Source organism: Culex pipiens, chromosome 3 (assembly GCF_016801865.2).
Source record: "Culex pipiens pallens isolate TS chromosome 3, TS_CPP_V2, whole genome shotgun sequence".
Classification (NCBI taxonomy): Eukaryota; Metazoa; Arthropoda; class Insecta; order Diptera; family Culicidae; genus Culex; species Culex pipiens.
The window spans coordinates 132,853,155-132,868,351 of NC_068939.1; the positions used below are offsets into that span (position 1 = coordinate 132,853,155).

A 15,197-nucleotide genomic window follows, 5' to 3' on the forward strand; every position below is an offset into this window, starting at 1 on the left:
AGCTCTGCTAAAATATTTCGTGATTGGGTTAGAGCGTCCAATTTCCCGGGAAAAATAATCCCTGGATTTCCTGTAAATAATATTTCCCGTTTTCCGGGAAATTTGTAAATTTCCCTGAAATTTACGAAATTCAAGCGGAAGTATACATTTTCTTAACTTGTTGTAACCATTTGAGCATGAGCATGGTTGACTGCCAATGAGCTGCTACTCCGTTATTGACAGATCAGCTGAAGTTAAACAATGAATCAAAAATGATCAGTGGGAGCCAACCATCCGTTCACTGTTTAACCTCTGAAGATCTCTACTTTATTAGTCAATACCGGCGCCCTCCCAAGAAGCCTGCAGTTCAACGAAAGGGAGGAATGTTAGTCCGATAGTTGAAGTTGCAGACTCATCAAACACATAGTTTTTCGCTATATACTTGTTGATACCGCTTGAGACCGTTGAATCCATAGCATCTCCATCAAGCATCACGTGAATAAATTTTTTTTGGGTTAGTAGGATAAGGTATTGGCTTTTCGATGCCTCCCGAGCTACGACGCTATGGGGAGGACTTTCATAACAGACCCGTCGGCGAGCCTTCCGAGCAACGATGCTATGGGAAGGTCTTTCTGGTTAACACACAAAATCACTCACACACAGTTATTTTGCTCCACTATTAACTCAGCGATCCAAATTGTCAGTGCGTCTTTCGTTCATTATATAGAAATGGCTTTTTCACCGCAAAAAAAATAAAACCTTATTCGAAAAATTTAAACACAATCCACCCGACGCCGTGCCTTCCAATCAACGATGATATAGGAAGGGCTTTGAAAATCACAAAAAATCACTTTTCACTCCGAATATTTTTACGACCACGCGCTCCCTTTGCCAATTATGCACTCTTTTCTTCACTTTTTGTAACCATTTGTTTAAAAATGCTCCGAAAACATAATAAATGAATATTTTCAACTAAATGTAGCCCAATAAAAAAATATTTCATACAGAATTAATGAAATGATCAGAAAATTCACTTCTGATAATATTATTTCTGAAACATCTTGAAATAGGTTTATTAGAATTCAGGTAAGCATTTTAAAGAATAATTGATGTTATTTCATGTAAAAAAAGATTTAACCCCTTCATTCCAGAGTAAAATTAAGATTTTTTACTTTTTTGTTTATGTACCTTGATCAAATGAGATGAAAATTGAACCGGTAAAAAAAATTTTTGAAGCGCCATTGCATCATTGGTTGTTAAATATGAGAAAATGGAAGACTGATTGTGGAATGATGTTAATTTATCGTATAATTTAAATCATTTTTTGTGCCATGAAAAAAATTTCAACCCAAGAAACGCAGCAACGGGAAAATGAGGAAAACGGCAAAAATCAACCTTTTTCACTAAAACTGCGATAACTTTAACATTTCCGTAATTGGGTCCTAAAATGAAGCTTAGATTGCTGATATTAATTTTTACAGCGATAAAGCTTATTTTTCTGAGTACATTGACCTTTTGTATGACCACAAAGAGTTTAAAATGGATTTTTAAATCAATTTTGAAAAATTAACCTCGCGGTCCTTCTTGACAGAAATGTTCCTACTTAACAGCTCGTTCCAAGGGGACCATAGTTGATCCATCGAAAAAATGTTGTCTAGTCATTATTTTTTGCATTGAAATAAACAAAAAATGATCGGAAATTTTTACAACCCCCCTGACGACACCCGCAGGGTGGTCGAGTTGCGAGTCGTAAGGGTGAAATTAAACAATTTAAAAAGAAAAAAACAAGACGGTTTCGTCCAACGAATAAAAAGACACACGAGGATTCTTCTACTCACAAAACAAGAATAATATTTATTTACAACCATGACAATTGGGTACTAAAGCCCTATGCCAATTTTTATGTACAACGGTAAAAAACACGATTAAAAACCATTTCTGATCACTTTTTTTCATTTTAATGCAAATTTTTTTTTTTGAAAAGACAACATTTTTTGGATGGATCAACTATGGTCCCCTTGGAACGACCTGTCAAGTAGGAGCTTTTCTGTCAAGAAGGACCGCGAGGTTAATTTTTCAAAATTGATTTAAAAATCCATTTTAAGCTCTTTATGGTCTTACAAAGGGTCATTCTATACTCAGAAAAATAAGCTTTATCGCTGTGAACAATAATATCAGCAATCTAAGCTTCATTTTAGGACACAATTATCATTTCTTCTTACGCCAGAGTCTCGGCCCGAAACTTCAAACACGAACAAAAGCAGCGAACCGAAGATTGGCAATGACGTTTTGGAATTTTGACAGTTTGGAACGCATGAATTACCCCATTATCGGTTTCCCACATGGGTGATGTGGAAATTGTTGCACATGGTTGAAGTTGGGAATTTTGCAACTTATTTTAATTTATGCTAAATTTCAAAATTTGAAAACTAAAGATACATTAAACGCACGATGATTTGATGTGCAATCTTAATCAGAATCGCGATAAAAGAGGTTTAAATTGAAAAATAATAATAAAACAAATTCTGGTCTGGAATTTAACGAAATTTTGTCTGTTTTGGAAGACTTAATGTTATTGCACAATGGTTATAGATTTTTTTTTACAAAAAAGTAAATTTTTCGGTTCGTCCACAAACAATCCCATGTTTGTAAACAAACGACGCCATATTGCCAATGTTGTTCGGTAGCTCATATCAGGCCATCGCCGGGGCCCTGTCTTACGCCCTGTGTTGACAGTTGCAGAGTGACAGACACACAGCTGTCATCGCGAGTCCAGTGGTGTACGGTCCACGTGGGGACCGCAATTCCAGTCGCCACAACAGAAATGGTTTTTGATCTTGTTTAAAGTTATTGTAATTTTAGTGAAAAAAGCAGTTTGTTCACGTTTTCGTCATTTTCCCATTTCGGCACGCGGCGCGTCAAAACCCCTAATTTGTTATTTAAAAAAAAAGTATCTCGGTGTCCTGTCAATATAAATTCATAATGTTTTGCAAAATTGCTCGGAGAATCCGATAAAAATAAATATTACACTCAACCCCCGGTGGTTGGTCACTTTTTCGTTTGACACTTTTTTAGTTTGTACCCTGTTGGTTGGTCAAACTAAAAAGTGACGAACTGTCACTTTTTACACGGCGCTCACGCATACTATCAAAACAAACGTTTGGTAGTGTGTGTGAACATCGTGTAAAAGGGGTGTCAAACTAAAAAAGGACCCCGTTCGTTTGACAACAGTTGGTGTCAAACCATGCAAATCTGTATTACACATGTTAAAAAAAATTCTCGTAAAATTGCAATTGCATAGCGTTCGCTGGAGATTTTTTCTTCTCAAATGCAACCCCATCAACAGCAGCGGTCCCTCATCCGTCCCCACCGGCCGGCCGTCAACCACGTGGCTCGTCGCACTGAAGTCAGCGCGACTGCTACGATGAGTGTGTGTGGCGGCGGCGGACATTCTCGCGTAAATAAATGGCATGCATTTCACCGACGGTCGTCGTCGCCGTTGACTGTCACGGGCGATGAAGTTCAATGTCAGACCCAGGAGGAGGAGGAGGAGGAGGATGGATCCAGTCAGCCGTGCCGATTTGCCAATGTTGGTGTTAGGGGGAATAAAGAGTTTGGAAAAGAGAGAGGAAAAAAACAACAAACAAGACTGACGGAAGAAAAAGAAATTGCTTAACCGGAAACGATACAGCCGGTCAAAAAGAGGGTTAAGCGGGAGAGGGAGCGAGGTGGGGTAACCATTACTCTTTTCTGCGTCGTTGTTTTTTTTGCGCGCCATGTGTCAGGTTGCGTGCCGCGTCCGTCGTCCCCATAATTTTATTCAACCCAATACTGTTGCCGAGGAACAAAACCCCCGAAGAAATTCAACCCTCAACATTCTCTTTCCGCACTTTGCATGTACAGTGAGAGAGAGATAAATTCGATAGAGTAGAAAAAAACAAGTTTGCGTGAGTTGGCGAGAGCTCCGTTATTGTGAACTAGTGTTGGATTTGGATGTGGTGGGGGAAAGGGGAGAAACTCCAACAGTGAATTTTAAATTTAAAAATTTCATAACAAAATTAAGAGCCAAAAAACTAAATAAATTTAAAATTTCAAGCCGAATTTAAACAGTAGAACAAAAAGTATCACAAACTGCTTTATACAGCATTACAGTTATGCCTCTGTCACAAATTTGCAAAATATCAGTGATTTCAGAGAAAATGGGCTCAAATTCGACCAAATTAAAACAAAGTCTCATTTGACTATCACTTCTGAAAGTTTCACCAATATTATACAAAAGTGTAAACGTTGATTATGGATGGCCCTTTACGAGTGCCACGATATCTCCAAATAAGCTGAACCAAATTGGCTGGAATATGAGGTGAATACTCTCAAAATAATCACGAGGGCGTGACGAATCCGGTTCTTATAAATTTCTTTCCTATATTTTAGAATAAAAAAAAAATCAGGTGTTAGATTACAACATTTATATGAATTTTATGGCCGTTGCAAGTTTAATTTGAAGAAGTAATCTTACGAAAAATCAGGGGAAAAGTTATTCCTAAAATAATTTTCAATTTAATTCGCACAAATCTAGATTTTTTTTAAAGGTCCTATAAGCTATTGTGTTTCATATGTTCAAACTGCCCGCGCATAAATGTCCCATATGCATTTTCAGCAAGTTGAGAAAATCTGGAGTTTTTTTTTGAAGAGGTCCAATAAACCAAATTTTAAGTTTTTGCTGTTAGGGTGTTTTTTAATACCCCTGACTCAAGGCGGTTGAAAAAAACACCCATAAAGCAAAAACTGAAAAATTTGGTTTATTGGACCTTTTTTTTTTTAAAAAAAAAGCCTCCAGAAATGAGTTTGGAAGTTTGAGAAAACTATTACATTTTATTATCAATACGTACACAGAATAAAATCAATTCTCGTAATCGTGAATTAAGTTCACGAATGTGAGAACCACGAAGGAATTTATTCATGAGTATGGTGCATTTGCACTATAAATGTGAATATATTCCTTCGTGGTTCTTGCATTCGTGAATTTAATTCACGATTTCGAGAATTGGTTTTTTTCAGTGTAATCATTTAATTGCATATTCATTCAACAGGGATCTCATATATGCTCATGATAAGGCTTTTGTTAACTTTGAGTTGAGTGAAAAATGGTAATTTTTTAACAGTTTTGAAAGGTGAATAATTTCTTGTTGTGAGTGATTCGAACGACCCACAAGTGAATGTGTACGATCTTCAGATTATGGAATATCTGTAAAAATCTGGACTTTCGCCGAGTCAAATAGGTGAGTTCAGAACAAAAAAAAAAACAAGCGAGACAAATATGTGAACATTTTCACGATGGGACTCATATTTAAACATTTTTAAGATGGGACAAACAAACTTTCCGTCGATTTGCGATTTTCAGGAACAAAGTGGTAAATATTATTGAAGTAGCTTCAAGTAACATTAAATAGGAAGCTATTCCAGTATCAAACACAAAATCGACCAAAATGCATATGGGACATTTATGCGAACATGAGCAGTACAGGATCTTAAAAAAAACTCTAGAAATGATTGTAAACTATTACACCTTAATAAAAATTCAATTTCAAGTTTTTGTTTCGCATTCTAAGAAGAGGTTCTGAGGAGTACTTTTTTCAAGTTCAAAAAAAATCTTTTTTGCAATTCCGTCGTGGAACTACTTACTTTTCCTGTCATTCTTGAACGACGAAATAGCCTACTTTTCTGTACCAAAAATAACAGAATCGAATAGCAATACTTTTCAAAATAAATGTTGAAAAGTTCTACATTTCAGCACTGAAATGGGTGCTGAAAAGTTGAACTTTTCAGCACTTGTTTTGAAAAGCAACACTTTTCAAATTTTTTTTAGATTGAAACGAAACATGAAAATTTTACTTAAAATTTCACTCAATAGGTGTTTTTCGGAATTGCAAAAAATGTTGTATGGAACTCGTTGCAAAACTTGATTTTTTCAGCACTCTTCGTATTTATCCAATTCGGTGAACCTCGTTGGATAAATGTACGACTCGTGCTGAAAAAATCCTCTTTTTGCAACTTGTTGCATAAACTACTATTATTGAAAGTTCGATTATCCGAAGGTTTCTTAGGAACTTCGGACAATTGGATTTTCAGTTTTTTATTTTAACATATTTAACATCACATTCTACTTTGATTTGCATGTTCTTTGTAATGTCAAGGGTCATTTTCTCATTTAAAACAAAAAAAAAACAGATTTTAAAAAGTCGACTACGACAAAACAAAGAGAAACGCAAAAAGTAACTTCTTCAAAACTTTTCTTTTTCAAAGTTACAAAAAACATGTAATTTTTTAATGATTTTTTCGTTTTAGACGAGAAAATGATCCTTCTGGGCAGGGTTACCAGATCAAAACTAGAAAAATCTGGCAAAGTATCGATAAAAAATCTGGAAAAATCTGGCAGACGAAAATCTAACCATTCTCGATGGTAAAGGGGAGGGAGGATATGAATTAATTCAAAAAATTGTAGAATGCGGGCAGTTTAATTGACCTCAAAAATGTCATTAACATTCCCTCTAAGAAAAACACATTCTAATTTTTAATATTTTCAATTAAATTAGTTAATTTTAATCAAAAAGTTGTTCAAAATGGGTAGCAAGTGAAAAATTTGGCAAAATCTTTCAAAATCTGGCACTGATAAGGACAAATCTTTATTCTGGCTGACACTTGAAAAATCTGGCATTTCCAGATTTATCTGGCAACCTGGCAACCCTGCTTCTGGGTTATTGTAGATACGAAAAGTACATTAAATTAATTTTTTTAAAGAATTTTGAGTACAATGTCAAATCTTGCGTCCAATTTTACATAAAAATCCTTTTGATATCGAAATATGGATCTCAGGAATTTTAATTACCCCTTAGGATAGAGTTTCACGCAAATTGAAGAGGGATCGGGGTAACTTTTTTCCGATTTCTTGTGAGCTGATAAAGAATAATCCTAATTCGATTATTCCAAGATTCGGTTATCCGAATACATTATTTAACTTTTATTTTTGCATTCAAGATCAAATGGTGCACTTTTAGTACTGAAATAATGATAAAATAAACTGCTTTTTGGGAAATATTGACATCAGAGGTATTTTCAACTAAAAATGATCAAAAATGCATTTACAATTTGTTTTTTTTTTATTCTCTCATACATTACGACTACACTAAACCTCCGATGGTTTGACACCAACTGTTGTCAAACGGACGGGGTATTTTTAATTTGACACCTCTTTTACACGGAGTTCACGCACACCATCAAACTCTATCAAACGATTGTTTTGATAGTGTGCATGAACGCCCTGTAAAAAGTGACAGTTCGTCACTTTTTAGTTTGACTTTGACCAACTAACGGGGTAAAAACTAAAAAAGTGTCCAACCACCGGGGGTTTAGTGTATAAAAATATATAGATTATTATATTTTTTTTTACTTTTGAGCTGCTCTCGACATTAATTGATATAACTGTTTCTATGCAATCAACTGCAAATGCATTTCAAGTTTCTGTCTCCCCGATGATCATTTTAGAATTCAGAGTGAATAAATTTTAAAGTTTAATAGAGTTATCAAAACGTAAATATTGTTTACCGTCATTAATGTATAAACATAAGATTCTTAGCCACATTTCCCTACCATCAGCTTTGAAAATAAGACGAACACTCTCGGGGGGAGAAAAAGCCACAGCGACAAAGAAGCGACCATGCCTTTCTCAGAAGTCGATAAAGTGAGAGCAAGAGAGCAGCACGAAAGAGGGAGGAAAGTGAACGTTTCGTGGCGGCGTTGCAAATTCGGCAACGTGGCATCGTCTTCCACCTCCTCTTCTCTCCTCCACCCACTACCACACGACGCTTACTGTTCTTTTGCCACCCTCACCTTCTTTTTCGTTTCTTTGCTCCACCAATACTTTCCTTCTCAAGCAAGAAAAAATGAAGAAGTTGAAGTAGAAACCAGCAAATGCCCCACAATCGATGTGTTTGTATTTGCTCGTTCATGTTAGTGTTGGTGGTTTTGCCCGACGAGAGTGAGTTGTTTATTTATATTTGGCGGGGTTTTCTTCGTTTTTTTTATTCCTGCTGCGTTTTTTACGACTCGATAATTTTATTCCGCATGTTTATTTATTACTTCACATCATCTTTTGCTTCTTCTTCTCCTCGCTCGATTCCCCCGTTTCCACCCCCACTTCTCACCCATAGAAAATCATCAGCAACACCACCACCAGGCAACAGTACAGAGAATGTTGTTTTTCATTACATTCAATGTAATGGTAAAGAACTCACATCATTTTTGGTTGGAGTCGTTCTCAACATCAGTTTTCATGCGGCGAACAAAATTCGGACTTGTTCCAACAAGTTTATGACTTTGTTTGCGCAAATATTTAAAATCTCATAAAGGATTGGTGTCTTCCAGCATTGTATTCACTATACATGAGATCAACCACATTGTTTGTTTATAAAACCGATTTTGAAGCGGTTGCTTGCAGAACTTGCGCGAAACAGAGAGACTAAAATTTTAATAAAAAAAAACATTTTTTTTCCAGTAAGCAATTTTCTTCAATGATGATCAAAGCTTTCTTTTCAAATTTAGCATCTGTAATAGATTTTAAAATAACATTCTTTACTGTTTTTTTTAAATTTAGAGATATAGGTAGAAACCTATATTTATTAGTTAATAATCAATTAATTATTATCCTCTACTGTTTATTTTTTCGAAGATTTCCCTCTTTTCGTTTTGAGTCTTAAAAACTTAAATCATTTTGTTTGGTGTTATGCTAAATCAATTTGAAGTTCTTTCGTTTGCAATTATTTTGCTAAGCAATCTCCAATCATTATCTTTGGCCTTTTTGTTGTTGTTTTTTTTTTTTTTTAATAATATAGAGCTGCAATCAAATGCGTTTAGTTGTAGTAAAATTGTTAAGGTCACATAAGGCCGTTGCAAATATTTTTTTAAAGTTCCCTCGACTCTGACCAAAGCCCAAAATCCAAAATATGACCAAAAACCATTTTTTTGACAATTTGGGTCAATTCTGAAGACAGATTCAGATTCAGCGGCCAAAATTACATGGAAAAGCATATATTTGGACAATTTTTGAAATTCGTAAGGGTGATCCCAAAAGGTTTTCCCTTGAAAATTAGATGTTTTCAAATGGCGATATCTCGATTTTAAAGAAAAAGAACCCTGGATTTTTTTCAGCGTTTGTAGGGCTGGATCTCCTCTTTCAAATGCAACCTAGTGCTTAAAATTTGGTTTGCGCCTTTTCGAGATATTTAAGTTTTAAATTTTCATCTTTTTTACATTAAATTGGCTGTAACTTTTGACCCTTAAGTCCAAATTGACTTGTCAAGAAATAAAAATGCTTGTTTTTTAGAGCTCTAAAAGTGCATCGAATACCACTTTTCTCTAAAACTTAACCCTGAATTGCCACGTTCAAAAAACTGATTTTTGACGGTTTGCTCAGATGCTTTCTATAAATTTGGTCGTAGAAGGCGTAGATTACGAGATAAAATATTGGTGTCTTCGACAAAGTTGCTAGAAGACAAAAGAAAATCTCAAAAATATTCCTGAAAAGTTAGATTTTCAAAATCACCCTAATCGTGAACCACTCTAATTTCCAACCAAACCAAAAGTTGCCCCTTCTCTTTTGCAACAACTCTTCTGAAGACCCCAAAGCTCCAAAACTTCATCATTATACGGAAAATCCATTTTTCACCTAATTTTGCGATCTGGACCACTGTGCAGTGCTTATTAACAAAAATAAAATTTATAGTGAAATTTCCAGTCAAAATTTATAAGAAAACTCTTTTTAACAATGATCATGTTCCTAATCATTCAGAGGGAAAATGTAGATCTTTTTTTAATATTGTTGAAATCTTGGATTGAATTGTAGGGGAGTTGGGGGTGAGACGACCAAGCCCTTGTCACTTTAAGCCACTTTCTGCAAAACAAAATAATGATTTGTTAACCAAACTTTGATAAGTAAGACAAAACTGTGCTTGGTTTATAAACTGTTTTAAAACCATTTTTTTCATTTCATTCTTTTTTCATTTCACAATAATGATGATTAAGCCCTTAACAGAATCTCGCCGTTTGTCGTGCGTGCTTTTTGGTCAAATTGAGTTAAGAACGCCATTTTGTGCAGCTTACAATGCCTCACCTTTTGACCTTTCAATCCTGAGATATTCAACAAAAACCGAAAAAACTTTGCGCATTGTTGTCGCTCTTCATACGAAAGAAGTTTCAACGTTGTCGTGCTATCTTGTCACTCCCTGAAAATTGATGTAAGTGCCGACAACTGGCCAAAGGAATTTCAGGTCAGAACGCTGTTGACACAGGTACAAGCCCGACTACCGTAAACAACTGTGATTATAGCTCGAGACTTCGGCAACCAAATTCAACCAAACATCGAGAAAATGTACAGAATGGTCAGCCAAACAAAAGTTGTTTGTTATTGTTTACACCGTGTGCTCTTGTTTTAGTTTATCCAAGGTCATTGAAATGCATTTTTTATTAAATGTCAAAAAGCGACAAGACTACGTCGATCTGATGCAAATGTTAGGTTTATACGTAGAATAAGTCAAATACTACCGTCATCTGGGGTGACATTGGATCTGGGCGGGTGATATTGGGTCATACAAAAATGCAGAAATTTGTTTGACCCAATCTCACCCCCAGATCCAATGGCACCCCTGATCAGACGGTTTCAGAAACACACATAAACTAAAAAAAAATGCAAATGAAAATACTATAAAATTTAATGAACTAAGAAAAACATAAAACAACAAGAGTAATAAAGATTTTCGTATCACAGAAAAAAATTGTGTAAATGTGGAAGGTGTAATTTTGGAAGGTTGAATTTATGATGTAATTCTACCTCAATTAAGACTGATAAAGTGACATTACACAAGAAAAGTAGTAAAATTACACATTTTTAGAAGTAATATTACACATTATCTCTGACATAAAAATGTACCCATTCCGAGGTGTAATATTACCATGTTTTTACTGTGTAGAACAAAAATTACAAATTGCCCTCCTGAACACGATGAAATAAATATTTTGAAATAATTCCAAAGATCTTTAATAAAAAAAGCCTTAGAAGAATTTATTAAATAACACATTAAGTCTTATGCTGTTGTATCTATATCTCTTATTTTTACAAAAAAGTTTCCTGAAAAATGCATTCAAGCTACTTAATGGATATTACATGTTTTTGTGCACTGCAAATTTAAGTACATGATGATTTTTATTTCAAAAATAATTAAAAAAATACGTAGAATTTTATATAATTTTAAACATAACAAGTTTCATAATCATGTAATTTATTTAAAATTGCTTAAAACAAAACAGTTAGAAGAACTTTCTAGTGGTTGATACTAAATTAAAATCGATTTTCTCATCCCGATATTTTCATCTAAATATTGAGTGTCATTCCAGGAAGTTTTTGCGTTCCTTATGACAATTTCCCAGGACAAGTGTAGCCTGACGTATTATATTCCATATGTGGTGTTCTTGACCTGTCATCTATATTTTTGTCACGTTTTACCAGTTTTTCCATTTTTATTTTTTTTAAAGTATTGAAACATGTATTTTTTCCCTTGAATACATCATTAAAACTGTTTAACTATACTTAACTCTCCTTAGCGAAACTGCACGTTTGGCCATCGTCTTCCGCTCAGTGGAGCATCTCATTCCAGTCCGGTTATTTTCCCTCGGGGAAACATCAGCAGCACTTGCCATGCCATGTGAATGTCACCCATGCTCCGGTTCCCCGATTGAGGTGGCCCCACTGTCCTCACCTCATCCCACGCCACCCACAAGCCAATCATCTTTTCCCCAGCCCCCTCCCCGAGTCTCCAGCTTTTTCTTGCATCATCGATCGATTTTTCTGATGAACCCTGACTGAAAAGTCCGTCCGACGTCCGTCGTTTGTCGTACGTGCAATCGTACGACGTCGCACGACAATGTCGTGCGACATTCGCACGAATGTCATACGTTTTTGCACCAAAATGTCGTATTTGTCGTGCGATCGATAATCGAAATTGTACGACATTGTCGTACGACATTCGACCGACGTCGCACGGTTTTGTTATTTAGAATGTCGTGCTATTGTCGTGTGCTGTCATTTCGGATTTTTGGGTTATGTTGCAGTTGAAAAAACTGTTGTTTTGTTTTTATTGATTTTTTTTTATTCCAGCTGTCAAAATTTCACAAAAATATTAATTGTACACTTAATTTTACTTGCGGATCGCCGATTCTTCCCCAACTTGGCTTCCTTCTGGATTTGCCTTGACCGCAGCTTCCGGCTTGGGTGTTGGTGTTCTTCTGAGGCGGCCGTGGCAGCATCTTGGTCGTGTTGGACTTTTGTTCCTCGACGAGCTGATCAAAACCCGGATGCGACGCCTTGGCGACGATCTTGGATCTCCGACGGATTGATGTTTACCGGAGTACGAGGAAACGTGGGTTTTGTGGAGTACGAGTACGAAAAAACGGGGCTGCTTCCGTGGATTCTACGGAAGCCACGAGTGACCACACGGGAACGCATTTCGGTTTCCGGCAGAATCAGATTGGAATATGTTTGTTGCCTGAAAAAAATATATCATCAATCAACAATTGGCAAGAATTTATAAATTAAATTCAGATTTCAATAATAATAATAATTATAAAATTTCAATTCTGTTTTTTTGAACTATGAAAGAAAAACTAAATTTATGAACTTTCAAAATTTAAACATTTAAAAAGAAATATAAAAAATAGATGTCTAGATAGATGATAGATTTAAATTTAAAATTATTGCAATTAGTTTTGAAATCCGAGAAAATTATTATTTGAAAATTGTACCTGATTTAAGAATGCTAAAAAATTTTTAAAATTCTAAAATTCTAAAATTCTAAGATTTTAAATTCTAAAATTCTAAAATTCTAAAATTCTAAAATTCTAAAATTCTAAAATTCTAAAATTCTAAAATTCTAAAATTCTAAAATTCTAAAATTCTAAAATTCTAAAATTCTAAAATTCTAAAATTCTAAAATTCTAAAATTCTAGAATTCTAAAATTCTAAAATTCTAAAATTCTAAAATTCTAAAATTCTAAAATTCTAAAATTCTAAAATTCTAAAATTCTAAAATTCTAAAATTCTAAAATTCTAAAATTCTAAAATTCTAAAATTCTAAAATTCTAAAATTCTAAAATTCTAAAATTCTGAAATTCTAAAATTCTAAAATTCTAAAATTCTGAAATTCTGAAATTCTAAAATTCTAAAATTCTAAAATTCTAAAATTTTAAAATTCTAAAATTCTAAAATTCTAAAATTCTAAAATTCTAAAATTCAAAATTCTAATTATAATTAGAATTTTATGTTCCGAAATTCGAAATTTTTAAAAATGATAATTTACTGAATTATAAAATTTTTGAATTTTATGGTGCCTCAATACCAACATCATTTATTTCAATTAAAAAAAAAAAATAAAATTTTGACCTTGTAAAATCCTTGAAAATTTTCAAAAGTTAATAGATTTTTTTACTATTTAAAAATTTAAGAATTTGTCGAATTTTTTTTCTGAATTTTTAAAACTTTTAAATATTTTTTATAAAAACATTTTTTAAAACTTAAAACAAAACTTGAATTTGTATTTTTTTTTTAATTTTGTAATAATTTTTTTAAATTTTAGTTTGTTAAAGTTTTTTAAATTTGTATTTTATTGAAAATTTTAAAAAAATAAAATCTGAAAATCAGTTTTTTTTTTAATTTTTAAAATTTTAAGAAACTTATTAAGTTTTCAAATGCGTAGAATTAAAAAATAATAATCTTTGAAATTTTAGAATTCAAAAATATAAATTATTTCAATTTTAGAATTTACAATTTTATAATTTTAGAACTCATAATTTTTAGAATATTACAATTCAAAATTCCAACTCGTGCGTCCAACGTTTTGGGAATTTAAGAACTTTATAATGTTAGATTTTTTGTATTTATAAATTGAAGAATTTTAGTACTTAAGAATTAAGGAATTTTAGTGTTTAAGTTTTTGTCAATCAATTTTTTTTTTTCTTATTTTTGAATTTCAATTTTTTTCAAAAATATTTTAAGACTTTGAGAATTTGAAGAAAAAATTCTAGAATTTAAGAAAAGAATACTAAAAATTTGCACAATATCAAGAAATTAAATAAATTTAGAATTTTCGAATTCTTACATTTTTAAGTTCTGAAATGCTAGAATTTTACAACTTTACAATTTCAGCGTTTAAGTTTAAAAAAAAAAAATAGTATTTTTGATTTTTTTATTTTTCAGTTTGGAATTATTGGATTGAAAAGTTGGGAATTTGTTATGTTCCATTCATCCTATTTTTAATTTCGATTGTCCAATCGCACTTCCAGCACACCTCCATCGTTTCTAAAACATGACTCACCAGTTCCATTAGGTATGCGTCGCAACCTCCCGCGGACGGTAAAACACCAAACACCAAACACCAACCGCTTCCACGATCGCAAACTGGTTCCTTCCCGTCCCGTCTTCCGGAATGGCCCGCCGAGTAAACCATATTTCCCGTCCTCCTCCTCCTCCGCCACGAAGACCGAAATCTGGAATACAAGACACTTTGATTCGGTCGCTCGCCCACTCCGGCCGGAACTTTCCGGCAGAAAAAGTAATTGAACCTAGTAAACAACTTACCTATTAACTGTCCAAAATCCTCCAAAAGCCTAAAAGCAACAACAACTGGTTCGACTCGGTTGCAATCAAGTCCGAACAAGATCAACAGAAGAGAACTGTCAAACTGTTTGCGTCGACGATAATCGACGTCGAATTGAAGGTAAATCGATTGAAAAAAACCATGTCGAGCATGTCGAGTGTTTGTCGTCCGTTTGTCGTCCTTTCGACCAATCGATATCAAAACGGTAAAATCACAACCGTGCGACAACTCGTACGACGTGCGACATTTTTCAAACAGGGAAATTTTATACACTCGGTTTATGGTTGTGCCGAGGTGAGTGTGAGCGTGCGTATGTGGCGATACGAATACATCGACACTCGGTCTTTGGTGTATATTTTGTCTGGTCGTAATTCTAGTAAATAAATATTCTTTCGTGAGTTTATACTGCAGCAGTGGTTGTTAAACATTTAGAACGTTGAAATTTAAAGAATAAGTTTTAAAACAAAAAAAATCGATTCATCGAATCATAAACAATTTAATCAATTATTTTTGTTTGAT

At 33.9% G+C, this 15,197-nt stretch overlaps 1 long non-coding RNA gene across 1 annotated transcript; it reads right to left on the bottom strand.

Moving 5' to 3' along the window:
- Positions 1-12,235: 12,235 nt before the first annotated feature.
- Positions 12,236-14,933, bottom strand: LOC120425883 (uncharacterized). The gene is made up of 2 exons (XR_005606606.2): positions 14,397-14,933; positions 12,236-12,572 (listed from the first exon to the last, which is right to left on the bottom strand). It is a non-coding gene; the product is annotated as an uncharacterized LOC120425883 (long non-coding RNA).
- Between the last annotated feature and the right edge of the window lie 264 nt (positions 14,934-15,197).